Source organism: Leguminivora glycinivorella, chromosome 4, assembly GCF_023078275.1.
Source record: "Leguminivora glycinivorella isolate SPB_JAAS2020 chromosome 4, LegGlyc_1.1, whole genome shotgun sequence".
NCBI classification, from domain to species: domain Eukaryota; kingdom Metazoa; phylum Arthropoda; class Insecta; order Lepidoptera; family Tortricidae; genus Leguminivora; species Leguminivora glycinivorella.
The window spans coordinates 13,888,619-13,912,069 of record NC_062974.1 but is presented as its reverse complement, the minus strand read 5'-3'; the positions used below and the strand labels follow the sequence as shown (position 1 = coordinate 13,912,069).

General features: G+C 38.4%; 1 protein-coding gene across 2 annotated transcripts in view; it reads left to right on the top strand.

The window, feature by feature from the left end:
* Positions 1–13,853: 13,853 nt before the first annotated feature.
* The window catches only part of LOC125225266, a 67,942-nt gene continuing 58,344 nt past the window's right edge, over positions 13,854–23,451 (top strand). The window contains exon 1 of one of the 2 annotated variants that reach the window (XM_048128879.1): positions 13,854–14,075. The gene's annotated coding sequence lies outside the window, so the exon portion shown is untranslated. The remainder of the gene's footprint in view (positions 14,076–23,451) is intronic. The other variant, XM_048128878.1, reaches the window with a different exon arrangement.

Genomic DNA, 23,451 nt, shown 5'->3' with positions numbered 1-23,451 from the left:
TGTTAGAAGTCTTTATTAGGAGAACTGAATCTAATGGTAAATGGCAAATGTGTTCTGAGCTAGGAAGTTTGCGAAACTTAGAGAAAGCGCCTAAGGAGTAGCTAGTGAATAGCCCGCTTCGAACAAAAGCGGTTCATTTGCTGAAAACTAGGCGCAATAATGACCGTCCCATAAGTGAAATGTCAAAAGTAAAGGTTAAATGTTACGAGTGCACGGCGTGGGCTATGGACTGCGGCCTGGGGTGATATGCCATGCGCTTGCTAAGTTGCTCACTCAACCGTCAAAAGTTAAGAACTCTTTTTGATCTTGAGTACTCTAACTACAATGGAGTTCACGTTATTCTGGTTCGCTAAAAATACTTGACTACGCTCGTGCAAGTAACGTGAATAGTGGACTTGGAGGCTGCAGGGCTATTGCATAGTGGCGCCGGTTGCGGCCTATTGAATAGGTGCCTATGGTTAGACGAAAGCTTTGGCAGAGAACTTCAAGTTAACTACTAACTAAACTATTATTATACAGCTGTACGATCTTCTATATTAGTTCAGATTTCTTCATGGATCGTATCTTAGTATAAACGACACACAAAACAATAAGTTAAATTATTTAAACAGTTCAAACCTATTAAATAATACGGAATATGCAAGATCCTTATTCCGGGTAATAATTGAGGAGTGTCTTTCCGAATGGACATATTTTATTTATTATGGAGTTGATGGAGAAACACATCCTCAAGTTATTCATGGATGAAGAAATAAGTACAACGTTAAATCTTATCTTATACTTTTAAACGAGCAATTCTTGTATCTTATACTTTTAAACGAGCAATTCTTGTATATTTATTTATTTATTTATTTATTTATTTATATATATATATATTTATTTACACTGACGATCTCGGAAACCGCTCTAACGATTTCGCAGAAATTTGTTATGTGGGGGTTTTTGGGGTTGAAAAATCGGTCTAACTTATCCTTAGGTCCCGGAAAACGCGAATTTTCGAGTTTCATGCGTTTTTCTTCGCGCGCCATCTCGTGTGCAGTAGTTGTACTGTTAAGACAGAATTCTTTCGGTCGATGTAAGTACTATTTATTGCAAACACTAGATGGCGACACAGGTCAAGGCTAAAACGAATAGAAAATACACTATTTGAGTTTTTGTGGCGAAATGCGCGCCATCTCGTGTGGAGTAGTTGTGTTGTTAAGACTGAAAATTCTTTCGCTCGATGTAGGTACTATTCATTTTTGAACTAGATGGCGACACATGTCAAGGATACGAAACAGAACCGAGCGAAGCTCGGTTGCCCAGATATTATTTATTTATTTATATACCGACGATCTCGGAAACCGTTCTAACGATTTCGCCGAAATTTGTTATGTGGGGGTTTTCGAGGGTGAAAAATCGATCTAGCGTAGCCTTAGATCCCGGAAAACGCGAATTTTCAAGTTTTCATGAGTTTTTCTTTCGCGGTAGTAAACATAAAATATGGTCGTTAATTTCGCAGCGCGCGCATCGATTCCGCTCAGCTCAGTAGTACGAGGTCGGTCTAATGTACGCAGATAGATTGTAGGTGTCAGGGTTTCGAATCCCGGCCAGAAATTAAATTTTTGTTTTTTGTCTTTTTTTTTTGTTTTTGTATTTATAAGAGTTTTTTTTATCTAAAGACGTGATATATTAAAATAGAACCGAGCGAAGCTCGGTCGCCCAGATATTAAAAATTATATACTTGGTGGTTAAGTGACCTATTCGTAGGTAGCGTCAAGAGATGTCTATTGATTGTCATTGCAATTCGCATTCCAATAAGTTTGGATAGATATAGTTTGTGTAATAGAGCTAGCACAGTAAACATTTAATAAAAACGTAATAATTTACAGCTATTGTGGACGTGAATCCTGTAGCACGGAACAGGGTCACAGCTTTATTTCCCAGATGGGTCAGGCACTGTCGCGACAGAGCGCCCAAAAACTCGGGCTTACTCTCTGATTTATACACGTTACATTTCTCATTACTTAAGGGATGAAGGGTTCAAGTTTTCTAGGTTTCACGGTTACACCACGTTACGTAATAAATAATAAATGGGTTGAGCATCAAATCCAAACAATAAAAACTTATTATATTTTGTGGAGGCTTTCAGAATTAATAATAAATCAAACTTACTTGTAACATCCTGTAAACAAACGAAAGTTTATAAATTGTATGGTTAAGGGACTCACATGAAAGAAGGGCTTACAAAACGTACTTAGTTTCTTTTACCACATAGGAAGCAAACAAGCAGACAGATCGTCTCATGTTAAGCGATCACTGCCGCCTATAGACTACCGAAACACGAGGAGGTGCGTTGTCGGCCTTTAAGGATCAAGCTACATTAAAAACAATTTCCAGAACCTGAAATTAGAGGTCCGATTTTCAGAATGTCCGAACTTTTGGTACGCCAGGTTGTACCACCGTAATTTACACCAATTTATCCTCTCCCGACCACGCAGCCGGGATAACTTTTATTTACTTTGTTTTGCCTAGTTTCTAGTTGTTACCATTTGGAGCGCTAACATATTGTGGAACTTTCTATGTCTGTGCTGGCATCTCTCGGCAGCCGCACTAGAATGTAGCTTTTAATGGGTTTGGACGGTTAAGGCAAGTAGGCAAATGTTTATTGGTCTTAATGAGATTTTGCTCAACTTTATCCATCTGTATCATGACATGAGACGATTTCCACGATAAAAGACGTTCTCAATTCGATTGCTTATGTCTATACCTACCTATATTATATTTTTTAGTATTGTACAAAAATGGATTTTTTAATTATTTTACACGTACTAAACTTTAATAGTTACTTGTTATACAAGAGGGCAAAGTTGTATTTTAACGCCGAGTGTGGAATTGAAAAACGAGCAAGTGAAAGGATTCTATAGTTGAACCACGAGCGAAGCGAGTGGTTCGAGAATAGAATCCTGAACTTATAACTTATAACTTATTTAATACATTTGCACCCGAGTGTAACACAAAACTTTTCCCCTCACTATAGCGAGGAAACTACAACGCAAAAAATGCGTTTTCCCGTCACTAGCTCGGAAACACGTGTTTTGTCCTTTAATACCAGCGAGTAAAAACGCATTTTATCCACTAGTGGGTAAAGTAATTTGACCTTGAATAAAGTCAAAATAACTGCTTTAAAATTGATAAAAGTAGGTGAATCTAGTAATAAAGATGATTTACCACCTGTGGAACTACTGGAAACAATTTTTATAGGAACAGCATGCATTTAACTTCAGAACAGTCACATTTATTTGTTCTCTTTGTTACTATGCTTACATATAGAGTTTTCAAATTTTGTCAAGCTCGATTTCTTATAATCGGATATCGGATTCATGAGGAATTGAGGAAAATCTTAACGGTATACGTATATTCATTTGTGTTTCCATCAAATAATCATAGATTTATATTAAAAGCAGTTTTAAAATATACGTCCACATTTCTACATAATCCAACATTCGCAAGTACCTTTCACCAGAACCCCAAAAGCGGCGGTTTTTTTTTTCTTAAAAATTATTATAGTCGATAGCTCATAGCTCGCGGAGGGACCAGTGCCTATTACAAGTAGCGCTACTGATTAAATTGTAATCGGAATCTATACGTCCAATTCAAAATTACAGGGCACTCAATCATTTATTACTTAAAAAGTCCTTATCTAAATCACGTAGTACCACAGCGCAGTACCTTGCCAGGATATTGCAGTTCATTGCTTTCCTAGCAAATATTTTTTCATGGCGCGTGTACTAAAGTGACCGCACGCGACACACACACGTTTTCTTGCTAAAGAAATGTTAACTTTATTTCTTATTGTGAACAGTTCAATAGTATTGTGTTGTGCGAGGTTGAAGTCGCGTGACCACTGAATGGTTGCCCGCAAATTGCACATTACACGCGTTCACCTCTGCAACCGGCCATTAGTGCATTCCCGCTGATTACTTCATACCTAAACTGACCATAGAAACTGTTACAGTTTTTGCCCTAAAGCGATATTGATTTATATGAAATAAAGTACCTATTTAGAGAATATAAGTTTCGTAACATTAGTTTCGTTATATTAATTCTCTAAAGTGATCAATATTAACGAGTTCAAATAATATTGTCTTCGGTTACCGCGATAGTTACTCATTAAATAAAACTGTGACGTATTGTGTGACGAAGACTGAGGCATTTGTGTTGTATGGTGTTGGACATTTGCAGTTTTTTTTGTCAATTTTGTGTAGATTAATTAAGTAATTGTTTATTAACATAGTTTTTTTTAAATATTGTATATCTAGCTTTATTAACAGTGTGTGAATCTGTCTTAAAATCTACATTATTTATGGTCATGGTTCATTAATATTCTTTGTATGTGGGTAGCTTTTGCACATTGTAATTTTTCCTCAGTCACCCGTTGACCACGAATGCTGTAAAGTGTTCGAAACGTCGGGATGAATTGTAAATTCATTATACGCGATACAATCCTTTTCCATAGTTTTCATGAGTAGCTAGTCAGCTTGTATATATAAATAAATAAATAAATATTATAGGACACCTTTACCTAGGATAGGATATACCTTTGCTAAAAGAAAATGAGCTTTTAAATACAACTTTGTGTCGTCGTTCTTACAAAATGTGTGCATGCGCCATGTCTCAGCTTTTAAAATACCTGAGTGGCATATTGTGATTCGGCATCATGTTATTCATGTTCTGATTAAAATCAGTTCAATTCTATTCGATTCTTAAACCCCGTTTTTTCAAATCATAATACAATGTACTGCACGTTTCCAATAATAATCCTTTCAGTTTCTATCGGCCCCACCTTTCAAGTAACTCAACTGGTAGATATATGCAGAAACGCTTGAAACCCTGTTGTGAAAGCAAAAGCTGCGTAATGTAACCATCTAAGTGGTTTTACATATTGTGAAGATTGAAACGATTTCTACAAGCTCAAGTATTGGCTCTATAGGGGTCACTTGCACCATCGAAAATGGAGGGTTAACCCACCATTTTACATGCAATTTGACAGTTGACAGCCCACTAACCCTGAGTTAAGTGGTTGGTGCAAGTGGGCCTAGGTGTGCTTAGGTATAGGCCCTAGGTGTGCTAGTGATTCATCTTAATATTCACGCCTGTAAGAGTGACGGTGGTATCAAGTTTGAGATATTTATGCTCTCCTTGGAGAACACGTACCTACTTAGATGAGTTTTAATAATATGACCAGATACCGAGGGTAATATGCAAAATGGGACATTTAGGGAGAAAATTAAATAACAGTCGAAGTTATGGTTCCTTATTGATATATTTCGGGAAACCATTGGATATATTCGCAAGTACTAGTAGTAATAGCTACTCTAGCTAAACACAAAATGTCCATGTTCCAACCAGAATAACTCCCAGCTGACAACAGCAGGCCAGCAACCCAATTCCATTACGGCGATTATCTAAATCGGCTGATGTGGGCTGGAAGGGTTTCATCAATATTGCATAAGCTGTGAAACATTATACGGTTTTGTCGTTATTGGCTGGCGAGTGGCGGCAGGTCACGCTGATTACTTATTGATGACTGCGGTCCGCTGCCGCTGAGCAATGATAAATTTGGACCAACTGTGTCATTGATTAAAGAAGAAATTTTATCATACCGACAATCGGACTTCAGGAGACGCGCGTGTGGTTTACTGCCAACCATATTGCTGGTAGAGAATGTCTTGTTAACTGTAATAGGGTCACGATCTACTAGCACAAGCGTAAAATATATTTGGAAATTATTGACGCGCCTCACTCTGAACTTGAGCACTTAGTAATGAGCAGTCAAGTGTCGGGAAAGTTACACTGGAATTTTCTCAACGAATTCCCGGCTGGCTTTACGAGGATAGGTTGTGAAAATGTCCTGGAATTCGTATTGTTTCCTAAAATAATGTCCTTGCCGTTAACCTACTGCGAACATTCTTTTTTAGATATGTAATGTAATTTCATCTTAATTGCAGATTCCAAGTTACATGGGCGTTGGATAATTGACATCTGTCAAGTTTACAAAAATATAAATGGTTCCCAAAATAGAAATGAAGACTAAGAATAAATTTAACAAGAAAACATCAGATCAGATCAGATTAGATCAGATTAACACACAGATCTATTTTGTTTACATGTTTAGTGCTAAAGTCTATTTTTTAAGGTAATTTATCTAGTTATATTATTTATTAGGAACTCCTAGCGATATCAAGTTACTGTTATTCACAATGGAATTATGTGTAGTATGTAGTAAAAGTTTTTTAACAGAAAGGGGCCTCCATATCCACCAATCGCGTATTCACCATGTCCGCATATGCCCTGTTGCCTCACTTCCGAGTCCCCAAAACGACAATTTGTCAACGCCACCATCAAACCCTGCCATTCCACTTCAGACTCTTCTCGGACAGCTCAAACAATCAACATCATTAATTAAACGAATACCACGTGGTGCTAGGTCCGCGGTGGCCGAAGCATTGACTACAGCAATAGATAATTGTTTACAAAACAACAACCTCCAGTCTTGGCAAAACTTACTAACATTTTCATTCAAAATTCTGCATGTATCTGATGGTGACATTGATAACATTCCCCTTACCAGAAAAATTAAAAATAATGTCCTTGATCCTTGTTTACCAACAGCAACACGATCGTCTCGATCTCGTGCCAAGAAATATAACATATTTAGAAAAGTAGAAGAAAAATTACATGACGGTGATCTGAAAGGAGCCTCACGCCTCCTTTTCTCCAACGACACCCTCGCACCCGACACTCCGGAGACCGCGGCTGCGCTGCAAGACAAACACCCCCCCGGTCCGACCTCCCCTGCTTTTGTCGACCCTCCGTCAGACGCGTCAGCCTGTTTGCACGCCACAGAGGATGTCGTAAAAGCAGCCCTCGCATCCTTCCCAAGAGGTTCGGCGTCCGGCCTGGACGGATTCTCTCCGCAGCACCTCATGAACCTTACCAGTCATGGTACAGGTGTGGCTGGCGAACATTTGATCGCAAGTATTACAAAGCTGGTCAACCTGATGCTGCTGGGAGATGTTTGCCAGGACGTGACTCCCGTCATATATGGTGCCAATCTTATTGCACTTACAAAGAAGGATGCGGGGGTGCGTCCCATTGCTGTAGGCTCGACTTTGCGACGTTTAGCTGCAAAAGTCTGCGTTCGACTGACGCGTTCTAAATTACAAAAACTTTTCGAACCCGTTCAGGTCGGTTTTGGCACACGCGGAGGCTGCGAGGCAGCGGTCCATGCTGTACGAACTTTTGTTCAGTTAAGAACGCTTTTAACTCTGTGAATAGGGACACCCTGCTGAACGAAATAAAAGTTCATGTCCCAGAAATTTATAATTTCCTCTTGCAATGCTACCACTCTCCCTCTAAATTAGTTTACAGAAAACAGGAGATCCTTTCGGCCGTAGGTTGTCAGCAGGGTGACCCTCTGGGACCAGCTATATTTAGTTTGGCTATTAATTCGATAATACACAGTCTAAATTCTAAATTAAACGTGTGGTATCTCGATGATGGGACAATAGGCGGGGACTCGCAAACTGTCTTGGCAGATTTAGTCAAAATTAAAAGTCAGTTCCGTCACATTGGCCTAGAATTAAATTTTAATAAATGTGAATTATATATTTCAGACAAGATAGAACCGCTCGCCGCCTCACAAATCATTCAGAACTTTAATAACGTCACTCCAAATATTAAAATCACCACTAAAGACAGTTTGCATTTGCTGGGATCGCCTATTTTTGACGAGGCCATTCCGCCTCTAATCAATAAGTCGATTTCAACATTTACAAATCATTCGGACCGCTTAATCAAAATTAATAGTCACTGCGCCTTTTTTATTTTGAAGTTTTGTTTGCTCCTTCCAAAATTTACTTATCTATTGCGCTGTTGTCCCATTTGGAAATTTCCCGATATAATTACCTCAATAGACTCCATTCTTAAATGCCAAATTGAGACCGTACTTAACATCCATTTTAGTGAGCAAGCTTGGACCCAAGCCTGTTTACCGGTAAGGTTTGGCGGTTTGGGCACTCGAAACGTTGCGAGTGTCGCTTTGCCAGCATTCCTGTCCTCCATTCACAGCACGTCTGATCTCGCAGGTAAAATCTTGAAAGCTCCCACAGCTACAAACTGCGAGATTGCGTGCCTGGATGGGGCCACGAATGCTTGGCTAACCGGACCAAGCCCAAACATACCATCCAGACCCAAACAACAAAGGGCATGGGACTCCCTATCATCTGTTGCCACCCTGAACACACTCGTGGCCTCTTCATCAGGCAAAGACCTCTCGAGGCTCTTAGCTGTATCCAAACCGGAATCCGGACAATGGCTCCACGCCTATCCCTCACCCAACACCGGTACTTTGATAGACGCAAGTACCTTGCGCATAGCCGTCGGTCTCCGGCTTGGAGTAGCAATATGCTCAGACCACTCGTGTGCTTCTTGTAGGGCCCCAGTAGACCGGCTGGGCCACCACGGCCTCTCCTGCTCCTCGGGCGCGGGCCGCCTTTCTCGCCATGCCGCCCTCAACGACATCCTCAGAAGGGCTCTCGTCAGCGCCAACGTCCCCGTAGCTCTGGAGCCCCAGATCGCACGGGACGATGGCAAGCGCCCGGACGGGATGTCGTTAATCCCTTGGCGAAAGGGCCGCGCGCTGGTGTGGGACGCTACCTGCGCTGACACGTTGGCTGCGTCCTACATCCAAGTGACCAGCAAGAAGGGTGGGGCGGCAGCTGACGCCCGGGAGCGGTTTAAGGTCAACAAATACAGCTGTCTCGGCGCCAACTACGAGTTCGTAGCGTTTGGCGTCGAGACACTCGGACCGTGGGGTAAGGGAGCGCGTGGGCTTGTAAGGGATTTGGGGAAACGGTTAAGGGAGGCAACAGGTGACCCTCGCGCCGGCAGCTTTCTCGCGCAAAGAATTGCTATTGCAATACAGCGCGGGAATGCTGCTTGCGTGATGGGCACCCTGCCGAGGGGCCAGGGCCTGGAGGGTAGTTTTTAGGTTTATTTATTTTTATATAAGTTATAGTTTAAGTTTTTTTGTCCACTATCTGTACTGTATAATCATTATTATCACTAATGTATAATCATAATCATAATCAATTTATTTAATAAAATATCAAAATATATACCTCCAGAAAACATTTACAATTTTAGGTTTCTTTATTTAGTAGTCTACCTAAGATTTTTGAATGTCGACTATTCGATTTCGTGAATTTCCCTCAATAGTATCTCCACTACTAGCGATTTAAATTCTACTAATAGAAATCAAAAAAGAGTGGTCATTACCACTAGATTTAACATTACTAGCCGTCCTTTTTCAGAAATAGCATTACGTCGTTTTCCACAGACTTTCTAACGGCGAATTCGTGCGTTCGAGATTCAAAAATCGGTCCCCAGGACAAGATGCGACTATTACCTACTGCTTGTGGACATATACTAAAATAATGACCAATTCCTGATTATTTAAACCTACTGTATATCGTATGAAATTATAAAAGCAAAATAAATACCTAACGTAGATACCTACGTTAAGTATTAATTAAAAGTATAATATACATACCTACTTCACCTAGGGTATCACGTGCAATTTCTCGATAGTGAAACTTAACTAAAACTATGGCACCATGGTTAATTCAAATATATACTCGTACTTAATTAAACAGTATGTTAACAACGAATTTCTCTTGTTAATGATTGCGAAGTGCATTTAAAAACGCAATGCTTCGGTGTAGCCGTCCTCGGCAGATGCGTTACGACAGCGTCCTCGCAGACTTTCCATCAATGTAATTATGTTGTAGATTTTTTGCATCTGTTCGTATATCTTTATAATAAAGTTGTAAATAAAAATCTTGTCTGGTTTCACCACATGTTCCACTTGGAGTCTGATCTGTGAAAGGGCCTGGGACAGGCACTTTCTTAAATAATTTAATCCATCGTAATTTCTGATTAAAGTAAAATATACGTTTTACTTTAATCAGATACGGAAGATACGAGAAGAATAGAATATATTTAAAAATATTTTAAGCGGGTTACTCACGTGTTAAGTCGATATAATGTTCGATACTCAAGGATCTTTCTCAAAAGTAAGAATGGAATTACCATTAAAATTTTGATTCTCCTTAACATGTAATGAAAGAAAAAAAAAAAATACTTCGCAATATAGATTCGAAGAAGTGAACATCGTATTCATTTCAACGGCCAGAATAAATTTATTGAAGATAAAGTCGCGCCTACGTTATGCAGATTTTACGAGAGTACAGTTAGGGCCGGTTTATGTGCAAACACACCTTCCGCAGACGGTCGCCCGGCCGGCCTAGCGTAAGTGACAATCGTTGACGCTATTTGGCGATCGAAACGCAGTCTGGCTCTGTCACATCATTACAGAAGATCGATAAGGAGAGCTAGCTACAAAGCGTAAGCAATTGTAACGTTGGCTAGGTACCCCTCTCATTGACTGCATTTGAGTTCTCACTCGCCGGGTACGGCAAGTCGACGATATTTATTAACCTGAAATGAGAAAAATGCTGATAGCCTCGTTCACTCCCCATTTAGAGGGGGATTACTTGCTTACCTGTCGATAATGTAGGACGTTTGCGTACCCACATGGCGAGGTAGCATTCAAGTCGATTTCGTATGAGAGATAAATACCAGAAAGTATGTTACCTATACACTGAATTAAAAAAAAAAAACCGGCCAAGAGCGTGTCGGGCCACGCTCAGTGTAGGGTTCCGTAGTTTTCCGTATTTTCCTCAAAAACTACTGAACCTATCAAGTTCAAAACAATTTTCCTAGAAAGTCTTTATAAAGTTCTACTTTCGTGATTTTTTTCATATTTTTTAAACATATGGTTCAAAAGTTAGAGGGGGGGGGACGCACTTTTTTTTCCTTTAGGAGCGATTATTTCCGAAAATGTTTTTATTATCAAAAAACGATCTTAGTAAACCCTTATTCATTTTGAAATACCTATCCAACAATATATCACACATTGGGGTTGGAATGAAAAAAAATATCAGCCCCCACTTTGCATGTAGGGACGAACTGCGACCTCCCCGAAAAAGGCTTGTCGCGTCGAGAAAGTGTATGCACACGGTAGGACCTCAAGATATATCGTCACTACTTTTAAAAAAACTTGTATCTTCGTCTGTCAATGAAAAGAAAATTGTAGTAAGTATGTACGGAATGCATATAGACTTACTGCGTTTTAACTTTGAGGAGCAGCGTGAGATACGAGATTTTTTCAAATTAGTGACGATATAATGCATTACCGCATGATATAAAAAATTCTACATCTTATTACTAGTTTAAAAATAAACTTAGTATCTGAAGCCACTCCTTAGACGACTATTTTCAAGTGCCAGACTGAGCTATATAATTAAGCCATAATAGGTACCTACTTCATTAATAAAACGTTAATTTTTGTAAAAAAAATCAAGTGGTTGGTTAACCAAACGACTGATAAACCTATGTAACAGATTTGTTAGCATAAGTACATAGAATTAAGAAAATTACATGTAAAATATCTTTTTATTAATAAATGATCGTATCGTATCGTATCGTATCATTAACAAAGAGTAGGTAAGTAACTATGTAAGTAATTACTTAAACTAATCCCTAATCCAATCTAAACTGTATAAACTCTTATTTCCAATAGGTAATAGGTATCACCAAAGCTGGCCTCAGCTGGCGTTTTCGTTACAAGTAATTCACAAGGTCGTTCACCTTTAAAATAAATTGCTTATAAATTGTCTTACAATGATACTGAACGGCGGGCAGTGCTTTGTGGCGGCGTGAGGACCTGTCGGTGTGACAGCCAGTGCCGATGCAGTCCCATTCACGGAACATTTGACTGACAGCTTTATATTATAATAACTGTATCTAGTATTCAATACAGAGGTACAGTCGTCATAAGAGTATATCCGGCCGCCACTGGTAGGTATGCACTATTTCAGTTCGGTGTACCATCACTATCACATTTATCGGAGCGCCCTAGTCTCCTGGGTCCCTCAAAAGCGCAAACGATTGCCAGGGATCCACGAGGCTAGGCAAGGTGCTGAAAAATATAGTTATGTGGCACGCACCCTTGGCGTGTTCATATATTTATGTGCACCTTAAGCACAAGGTGCACATAAATATATGAACACGCCAAGGGTGCGTGCCACATAACTATTTTTCAGCACCTTGCCTAGCCTCGTGGATCCCTGGCAATCGTTTGCGCTTTTGATACTAGGGCGCTCCGATAAATGTGATAGTGATGGTACACCGAACTGAAATAGTGCATACCTACCTTAAGCACAAGGTGCACATAAATATATGAACACGCCAAGGGTGCGTGCCACATAACTATTTTTCAGCACCTTGCCTAGCCTCGTGGATCCCTGGCAATCGTTTGCGCTTTTGAGGGACCCAGGATACTAGGGCGCTCCGATAAATGTGATAGTGATGGTACACCGAACTGAAATAGTGCATACCTACCAGTGGCGGCTGGTGAAAATTTTGTACTAGGCAACACTGAGAAAAAAGATACCTACCTTAACATTAGATATTTTAATAATAATCAATTTTAGGTAAGCCGTTAGGAATTGGTTTGTATGGACCACCCGCTGCTGATACCTACATACGTTACGTATAAGAGTCTTTGCAGGTTAAAGATAACAAGTGACTACAAATGTATGCCACAGGCATACGTTATTAGAAATAAAATCATACCATACATGCTGAAAATCGTGACAAATATTTGTGAAACCGAGAAATTGCACAAGAATGTTTACGTGTTTAAAATTATTGATAATTCATACTATTTTTAGGATATAAATAACATTTATTTAACTTTCTAACTATCTTTTGTTCACAGGCCGACAAATCTGCGGAATCTAGAACATTTATGGCTGTTAGAATCTTTAATAATAGGTACTTATGCGTGACACAGACGAGGTGAATTTCAAGCTCGAAGAGAATGACTTCTGATTTGAAAGCAACATTTTTACTCGTAGGTATCTAATTAAACACCTAACCACTACAATAGATCCAAATTAACGCATCATCATGATACGTTGGAGAGAAATTTAAAACAAAACTACGACGGTTTATTACGTTATGTACCCGTTACGTACGATTAGATTATGTTCGTACTCAAGTAATGGAATCTACTATTATGTTTATTTTTTGTTTTAGAGGTGTATTAGCACTTAGAGCGCTGAATGATTGAATTAGCAATTGATTGGTCGACACGACAAAAAGAAAAAGTGAATACAAAGTTATCTTTCGTGTTATCTTTGCGAGAGAATGGTTTGTGTTGTACCTTCTATCTACTTTCACTGTTTCAGTTCGTCAACACCTCGGAGCACCTCGGCCTACGGTCGGGATGGGAGCAAAGCGGAATATTCTAGTGCATGTAAATATGCAATCGATGTGTCTATACCAAGAACAGCGAAGCCAACCTAATAGGTAAGTGTTACGGAATTACCTAATTCAATTAGAGTTGTTGAGTCGGCTTCGAAACGAAGGTAAGTTACGCCTCGTTAGTCGGGTGAGCAAGATCGTGAGGAAAAAGTGTTGATTTACTGATATCGAAAAACACCACTATATATTGTTGCCCTACTTAGTGCATATTGGAAAACAACTCCGTTGTATCTATGAAATCCTTTTCACTTGGGGATTTTAGTGTAAAAGAAAGACGAATAGAGAAAATGAAGTTAGTCAACCGTCTCTCGTCGGGTCGGGTTAAAGTGACATAGAGAAATGCGAAACTTTCATTAAGATTGTGCGCTGCACGGTGTCAAGTGCGATTATAAGCAACTTTGTGGCAGGGCGCGCGGTGAGAGCGCGGCCCGGTTGCGACCGGTCGGCCCCTCCAGCGTACGCGCACACGCCGCTCTGCGCCGCCGACGTCGCGACGCTCGCTCGCTGCGCACCCGTGTGCGCTACACACTTACCACCGCGATTCCCGGATTTTCTTCGCTAATGTGTGAAGCCTGACCGACAAGTGATTCGGAACGTTGTTAAGTGATATTCTGAAATTTACATTTGGAACAAGAACTAGGGTGAGTATATGACACTTCCAGTCCTAGTTGTTAAGGAGAGCAGAACGTAAACAAAACAGGTACGGGTTGGTGCGGCTCGGGAAACGGGTTAAGGTCATCGAGGCGAGTACGGCTGTGCGGTAATGAGATTAGGGCGGGCGAGCGAGCCTGTGATCCCGCGCAGCCCGCGCGCCGCGCCGGGCGAGGGCGACACATTGCCCGGGTGCGGTGTCGCGTACCCCGTCCGGCTCTTATAACCATAACTACACTCCTATATGTGCCAGCGGCGCAGCCTCCATTTTCTCTTCGAATTTTCTCTCGTTACATTTTAAGCGATTTATTGGCGTGAAATGCTCTTAAATTAATTACGCTTACCTATTTAATTTTATAGCTTCTATGATTGGCAGGTAAAAAGGCTTATTACTATTTAGGAAAATGATCATAGATTACCAAAACCTTGCGTCCGTAATTATAACAATGTTTATTTAATTAACGAAACATGTTAGGATTGTTAGGCATTGTTGACTTGCAGTCGAGCATTGTTTATTTCATTGATGTTTGTTTATACTATAAAAATGTTTCTTCTTCGTGATGTACATAGGTACGTATCGCAATAACTACGCATCACGTAGGTATTGACGCATGAGTAAAAATTAAATATTATAAGGTGATAAGAAGTAAAATAATAAAACGTCTCCAATAATACAAAAGTATTCAAAAAATATAAGTACGAGTAAGGACTGTATCGTTAAGTATAAGGACAAAACAAACCTCGTCTAAAATGTTGACATGTGCATAATTTTGTATTATTATGTTCCGATAGTATGATCTTAAGGTATTGGTAAGTACTATTTGATATAAGAAGGTCTGATATTTTTTTTATTTTAGGGACTTTATGGTACTTTCATTAAGGTCTAGCAAATAAATTTCGGACAACCCCTACCTGGCTTAATTTGAGAATATTTCAATGACTCTTTGTACGATTTCAACAAACAAAGGTTAATATGCTGCCAAAATATATTCTTTAAGAGTCCTCTTAATGGTTTTTCCAATTGGGTACTTGTAGAATAAATGCGGCGAGTTTATATAATTTAAAAAAACGCAATTTTGAGCAACGTTCCGGATTGCCGTAAATTTTTGATGCTAGCAGGATGAGAGAAACAGATAAAAAAATTAGCCATAGGCCAAAGTCTAATTGACATTCATGGTATTTGAACAGTGCTTAAACCAGATCGATATAAACAATGTATGATAGTCAAATTCGACATCAAAGTCGGAGTTAAAGTAAGCACCATGCCACATTCTCTAAATGGCCGCCATACACAGATCCTGAACTATATTTTTTTAAAATAACAGTGGCTAGACTATGTCCAGATATTCTGCTTTGTGGATCATGTGTCGTTGAGGTTCGCACCATACAATTTTTTTTCGCAATCGTATCGTCTCTTACGCACTTTGTAAATTTTCTAGTAGCATTTGTCCGGAATCGTAATTGGTACTCGGGAGGATTAAGTCAATACTGTCTAAACCATATGCTTTACGTCGAGTTTCTAGGACAAAATGTGTACCTTATTATGTGCCTTATTTAGCCCATGGCTTGTTATAAGAAAAAAATATAATAGCAAATAAATACGGCTACTCAAAGTTGTCTTCATACATAACGATACAGTCTTTATGTAGTATTTTACATTATGTGTTATGCTGAGATGCAAAAAATTGTGCCAAGGTAATAAATACCGATGACATGTTTTTAAACGCAATAAAATGACATCATGTTCAAGATATTCTGTATTTTGGCAAATATTTCGCAATGTCCGCCTTCGGCACTTCTCTCACACCACTGACCACTTGCACGACGTTCTTGCCTTTTTATTCAATTGTCCAGATGACAAGTGCTGTTTAATTCTTATTGTAATCCTCGTATAATGACAAAGGTTCTCACGGTACTTTAAGCGCTATTATTAACCAGTTGTCGATCTACTAACTGCATGTATAGCAAAAACTGGTGCGATAAGTACTGGTTTGGCAGTCCTTTTTACAAGCGATTAAATTAGTACCAACTATAATTAGTCAAAAGCATGCTATTTCTGTTCCCATATTGTCTGTTTACAGTTTGTTTTGTGCTCGTTGTAGCGGTTACTGGTTTCCTTTTTTAAATACAAATACTCTAGGTTTGATTAACGTTTTTCTTTGCTTGCAATTAACAATTATATTGTGTGTAAATCAGTAAAGTAAATTTCGTACCTCATAAATCTAAAAACAGTGTTGCTTGTGAAGTGTACCTACAGTTTCATTGCTTTTGTATTTTGTGCGCTAATAATGCATAACATAAAAATCATAACACCGATATAAAAAATACTAACAATTCATTCATGTTGCCTGTCTGCTTTAAGTCACAGACGGCGTGTTTTTTGCGCGTTTGCGAGAAAACTCGTTAGCTAAAAACGGGCTGTCGCAAGACAGGCTTTTTGGTGTTTGCCTTTGATTCGAGCTCATTGGTCAAGCACGGATACTTGTAGGATGTTAACCCCGGGAAGATTTGCAAGCCGCCGCGAGCGCTGATGTCATGCCAATATTGCCAATACGCCCACTTTAGCGGCCATTCAGCTATCACTTCATGGTCATTTAGATTTTAGAATAATCCGTAAACCATTCTATTGATTTATATTTATTGATTGCACGGTGTGAATATCATTTTAGAAAACACTGACGATCGTATCCTACTTCCCATATACGAGTATATACCGTTATTGCAAACACTGTCTAGAAAAAATAGAAAAATACTCGTATGTAATATATACATACTGAGATAGGTCGAAGTCGAAGCCGAAGTAAAATTTTCATTTTTTTATTTTATTTTATACTACCGGTCACCGTAATCTATGGACGCCTGCAACTCAAGAAGTGTCACATGCGCCATTTGGAGTGTCATTTCGAATTTATCGAGCAAACTTTACAATTGTTCAACTACACAACAAGTTCATCTCTCACAAATAGGTAATGAATAAAATGTTTACATACCTTTTCTATTACAAAAATAGTAGGAAGTAGTCTAATTCTAATTTTGAAGTGATGTTTTTATGCTTATAATTTAGCTGGCAGGCTCGTGGGAGTCGTGGGCGATATTGCGCTGCGGGAGACCTGCTTATTAACTTTTTCGTTTTGCATTTGACCAAAACAGAAAACTCAAGTTTTATATTACTCTTAGCTTGATGCTCGTGGCCCACGTCTTACACAAAAGCCATTTTAAGGAGCTTGCTCTGCCTAATGTACGACAGCGGTGACAAATGTTAGGCACTTCGAAACTTTTCCCGGCTTTCGTATGTAAAATTTATGGCAAAATTCAATCTCGCATTAAATGGACAATTTACCTCAACTTCTCAGATGAAAGGTTTGGTTGCTGAAGCCTTTTGATTCTCGTGAAAAAGGGCATAAAATTAAAGAAAGGCTCAAAAGGTTATCGTTGTCGGAATCGCTTGTTGTGCCTCTGAACTCGCTGTTTTTGGCGACACATCTCGATAACGTCTCGACCACTCGTCTCGACTCTCGAGGCGGGTTCTCACCGAGATATATTATCTAACTTATTTCAATTTCGTCGGAGATAAATGCGGGGGAGGGCGCTGCGTGATGAGATGAACTTAGCGACGCTGACATATTGCCGACTTGCGGCTTGTGACGCGCCGACTGGCCCCGCTGCTATGTAAATGTCGAATACCAATGGAGTCATAGGTTCACTCAATATGAATAAAACGGCGAATTTGTATAGAAAATCAAGTTTTTACATAATTTTAACGGGTGTTAGAGATGTGGTTACGATTTCGCGCATCATACTTAAAAATAGATTTAAGCACTTTCTAAATACGAGAAAATAAGTAGTTAAAAGATTTTACACAGCTCTTGCAAGTCGTGCTACAAATAATTAACCCGAAACCTTAACTTTACACCCTATACAAATAGGACGGCAGTCATCGGTTAGTGCATTTCTACGAGTACCAGACACGAACTAAAACGATAAATAAGCAGAGCAATCAGTTAGCGAGCGAGTTCCATGCGCTGCTACTGTATGTAGCTTGCACAAACCTGGATCGCCTAATTAGATGTAGATAGCGATTGCCAGAAACAACCGAGTAGCAACAAACTTGTAGGTATTGCATGTTCGTTTTTTATGCACCCGCCGTAGAAGGTGAAATATCTAAGCGCCAACGCAATCGTCCGCCGCCGGCTAATCGAAGAAAGCGCGTAAGTTTTCAAATAAACGGTTATTCAATATCCTAATAACGAATCTTTTTGTTTCGACGCCGTTGCAGGTGAAAGTTCAATGACCTCTCAATTGTTATACTAGATTGTGTGGGTAGTTATTGTTATTAGATAAAAAACATTCAGTCGAATTGAGAACCTCCTCCTTTTTTGAAGTTGGTTAAAAATTACAAATTGTCAGGTGCATAAATATATATTTACTCGTAGATAATTAACTATGAAATAAAACTATGGAAACGGATTGTATCGCGTAATTATAATGAATGTAAAATTACAAATTGTAAATTCATTATACGTACTCGATATAATCCGTTTCCATAGTTTTATTTCATGAGTAACTATCGCGGTAACCGAAGACAATATTGTGTATAAATTAACTAATTAATATTTACACCAACTAAATAGATAAACTGGTTTCCAATACAATTATGTGAACATTCAAACACCTCCGGAGAAGCAGGATTCTGTAGGCTACGGAGACTTCTTACCATCAGGCAGGCCGTATGCCTATTTGCTACATCTATGTACATATAATAAAAGATGCTAGTTCGTTGTCCGTTTAATAATGTACCAAAATCGTAGGCATATTATAATTTAATCTACTCATTTAAATGATTGTCAAGAAAGCACTCGAGAGTAAATAGAATGAGGTAAGCCGCTATAATTAGCTTCTTGGACAATTGTGATAATGAGAAAATCTTAAAGTACGATAAAGTTTGTTTGCCTGATAAAGTGATAAAGTTAAGTGGAATGATAATGAAGCACCGGTACTAAATTCCATTGTTGATAAACATGCCTAAGTCCTACACACGTGAGAAAATATTTTTTAAGCCAATTGCGACTGGTAATTAAATTTGATTGGATACAAATTAGCATTACTGCTTTCTCGAGTCACTTCGAATGAAAACAAAAATAAACAGTTATGTTTAAAATTTCAGACTTATCAGACCACAAAAAGTTATATTAACCTCGTTTTGCTCTTACACTTTTGATAACCTGCCAGCATCTTTTGTATTTTCATATTTAAGTACGATAAGAAACAATAGATGTTACATTTCACCCAGATACGCAGGTGCTGTGTAATTGGCAATGTTTAAAATGATGCGCGTACACTCGACACTCGATGAATATTCATGCTAGCACCGCCAGCGCGCCCGTCGTGTCGGTGCCGTCCGAAATAGGGTAAAATTTTATTAATGGCAAGTATGCAGATTTTTCAAATTAAATAGCAAATATGAATACCCAAAATAAAAATAAAATATTTTTTACATTACCAAGGACCATATAATACCCGGACAGACGAAGTCCATACAAAAAAAAGCGTACCCCTGAAATGTATAGGCCTTTTAGGCTTGAAACTAGATGGGGCTGTTTCGCAGGCTGGAAGTGGCCAAAATTATATTTTCCCCAAATATTTTTGCGTGTTTTTATTTTTTATAAGAACAAATAACATGCTTTTTTTTTAATATCATGATATCACGTCAATACACATGAAAAAAAAATTGCAGGCATCATCAGTGTAGTTATGATAGTATTTAATAGGTGGCGCTAAAAAATGGAGGTACGATTCTTAGTTTGAAGATTGTAAATCCTATATCTTCATAGGATGATGCTCGACATTCTAATTAACAACCAAATGTTTATAAAACGAATTTAATCACTATGAAATGCGTTCGTAGAAATAGAGGCATAGGTAGTTTGAATCGAGTGGTTTTTTATTAAAATTTTAAAGCTTACTTAATATATCCGCTTGTCTTATTTTAAAGATTAAATATACAAATGGTCCATTCTGATGCAAATAACGTTAACAAAATGGTTTCCGGCCGTCGTATAATTTACGTTTCTAAAATATCGATTTAGTTTTCTAGTGCTAGTTTGGTTTTGGCGTAGGTGTCAAATTTTAATGCTTATTAGCGATAGTATTATTTGGAGTAGGCAACCTTTCTATGTCAGTTTGTATCTATACATTATGTATATACTATAACTAAAACAGAGGTATATAAAACTACTTACAATTTTGTATGTTACAACATTATTTTCCTTGTCGGCTCCAGTATAAAAGTTTTTGGAGTTTAAATAGTAACTCCAAAAACTTTTATACCGGAGCCGACAAGGAAGGTAATGTTGTAACGTACAAAATTGTAAGTAGTTTTATATTAGTAAATATACCAGGTGGGCCCTGTAAGAAAAGCAAAAAATTAAACTGTAGGCTATGCAATACTCCTTATACTGACCAACATTTGTTCAGGGACTTTAAAAATAACTTGTATTTTGATTTTTATCACCCTTGAAAGTTTTTCCTAAGAGGTAATTATACTAATTATTGCGAATTCTGTTAAGTCTTAAGGGTGACAGACAACGCCAATGAAAACAATAATGGCGTACATTGAAGCCAATATTTATTTTGTATGAAAAATTAAAAAAACAAAGTCTTCATAATTTATACGTTGCTGAACAAATGTTGATCAGTTTAAATAGTATCAGCATACAGTTATTTTTCTTGCTTTTGCTACAGGCCCCATCCTGCATATGTAAAATCTAAAATTAAAAATAAAATACCTACCTAATTGTCTACATATATCAAGGTTAATGGTTAAAAATTGCGTTGCCATCCAACAATTTTCAATACACGATCGAAAGTAGGCAACGGTTCTCAAATTGTAAAACACTTTGTGCCACGAGTAAAGATTCAATTATGAGATATCGGCAAACAATACCATGTGTGATAGCAATGTTTCTTTGTATACGATAACAACAGAAGTACTGACTGCTGCTCTCCATTGGCAAATCGTATGCGAGATTAAACACGTTTGAATTTCGTGAAACCAATTGGTAATTTGAAACGTGATAACTCCTTTTCGCACGGACTCACGAATTTTCCGATTTCGTACATTCAATTTCATATTTTAATACTGATAACTTTAAAATTGTTCAGATATCGGTGACATTTAGTAATAGCATATTTTAATTGAAATGAATTTTACTTTGTTTTCTCTTTGCGCATTTAAGGTAAACGTTTAACTAAATAAGTGGCATAAGAACTTGATTATAATTTAAAGTTTAAATCACTTGTGGTAGAGCTACAGGTAAACAACTATTGATCAAACATCATTAAGACACAACGTTATAGAGTTACATAACCATAATCATATTTTTATCAGTTTACAACCTCCAAAAAATTCTCGGTAACCGATACCTATCTTGTTTTGATTATAATTGCAACAAAAATAAAATATGTCAACAACATGCAGACAAAAATGCAAATGTGGTACCAAAAGGCAAGTCAATTTCATGCAATTATGGGAAAGGCTAACACATTGCACAGGTCAAAACTGCCAGCATTAGAGTTGCGTAGTCAAACTACAAACATTCATACTTATAATAGAAGTACCACTTATAAAATGTTAGTATTCCTCTTCTCTTCTAAACTCCTATCCTAGGATAGATTTAAGCTGCCTATTTAGGTAAGGTGGGGGAAGATTGATCGTAAGAAGAAAAATATAAATGTTCAGTATAACGCACTACGGGTGGCTTTTAATTTTACCCCACAAGAAAAATCCTTCAACCTTACCTTACTTATTTTTTACTTTTCCAGGGGATATGAAAATGACATGGATGTTTAATTTTAATCTTATAACATTTGTCTGTTTCATTGTCATCTTGCCTACTTTATGGAGTATTTAGATAATACTAGTTACAGTTAGATGTATTTTAATATCTAAAGTTACATAAAACCTTTTCAACGGCAAAGACGAAACTAATTTACACATTCTTTATTATTGTATGAAAACGATAGCCTTCGCTTTTTATCTGAATGTTCTGTTATGTTACGTATGGTAATGGTGACATGAGGAGCAATAATGACCACGGAACAGTACATTTGCATACTCCGAACTACACTTGTTTTTATACCAGCCTTTCTTATTGCGCAATGTTTATATCTAAAATACCTGTCTGTAATATGTAGTTTCACTTTTGTGTTCACATAAAGTCAATCCCGAGTATTGTTGCGAGTTAATAGATGGAATATTTTCATTATGGCTCAACATACCCCCATTAATCATCATTAGCTGTCATATTGTGGTATCTAGTATATATTCGTTACTTATTGGAGGTTATTGACGTCTTGGTGTCTTGATACAAGGGACTTTAGTATTGATGGTTCATGTGATAGTGTCAGTTTGATTGTGCAATACCAAAGACATCTGTAACTCCGTATAGACAGATAAAGTCTAAGAAAAAAACGTACCTCAGAACCATAAAGAAAAAGGTACGGTGGCCTAGATGGGCTAGATGGCGTAACACCTTTGGGGAACGCTCGGCTAGATGGCGCTAATATTTATGTTTGACATTTTAACACATATCAAGCTAAGAATATGGGCCAAATTGTCAAAACTGAGGTTCAAAAGTTTTAAGCCTCTGTCGAGAGATGGCAGTCTGTGCACTGTAATTACACATTTTACTTTGACAACAACTCTCTATAATACTCGATCCTCTTTGGCAATACCTAAAAGTACAAATGGAACGCTGATTAAGGTCAACATTTATATTTTGTCGTCTCAGCTAGTTATTGATCGCATGTACATATAAAATAATGACTCGTGTACGTATGCATATGCAATAAGCGTCCAAACATTATGAGACCTATTCATTATTTTGATATAGGCAGGTAAAGTTTAAATGAGACGATTTCAATTTTGATAGTAATCGCAAAATTGGCGAGAGCCGTGAGAACGAACGGCCCTTCAGAACGGGACCCGGGATAACGGGCCGGACCGGCCAGCCCCGGGCAATATGCTAATGCTGCTCCGCGAACGGCAGCGCGCGCGCCGTCTCCGGTGCTACTAACCCACATCTCGCTGTGATGAGACTTGTGGTCAGCCGGCCTAGCCCAAGTAACAATTCTTGACACCACGTGGCGATTGAAACGCTGTATGGCTCTGTCGCGCCACTCAAGAAGAGCGATAGGGACAGCTAGCTACGATACGCTTACGAAGCGTAAGAGATTGGGACGCTGGCTAGGCACCCAGCGCATTCCCAAATACGCTCGTTATACTTTCGCATCGATCGACGAAAGTTTTAAACGATCGGACATGTGGGAAGTAGGTACCTACATTACTTGTTGATAAAACTTGTGGTT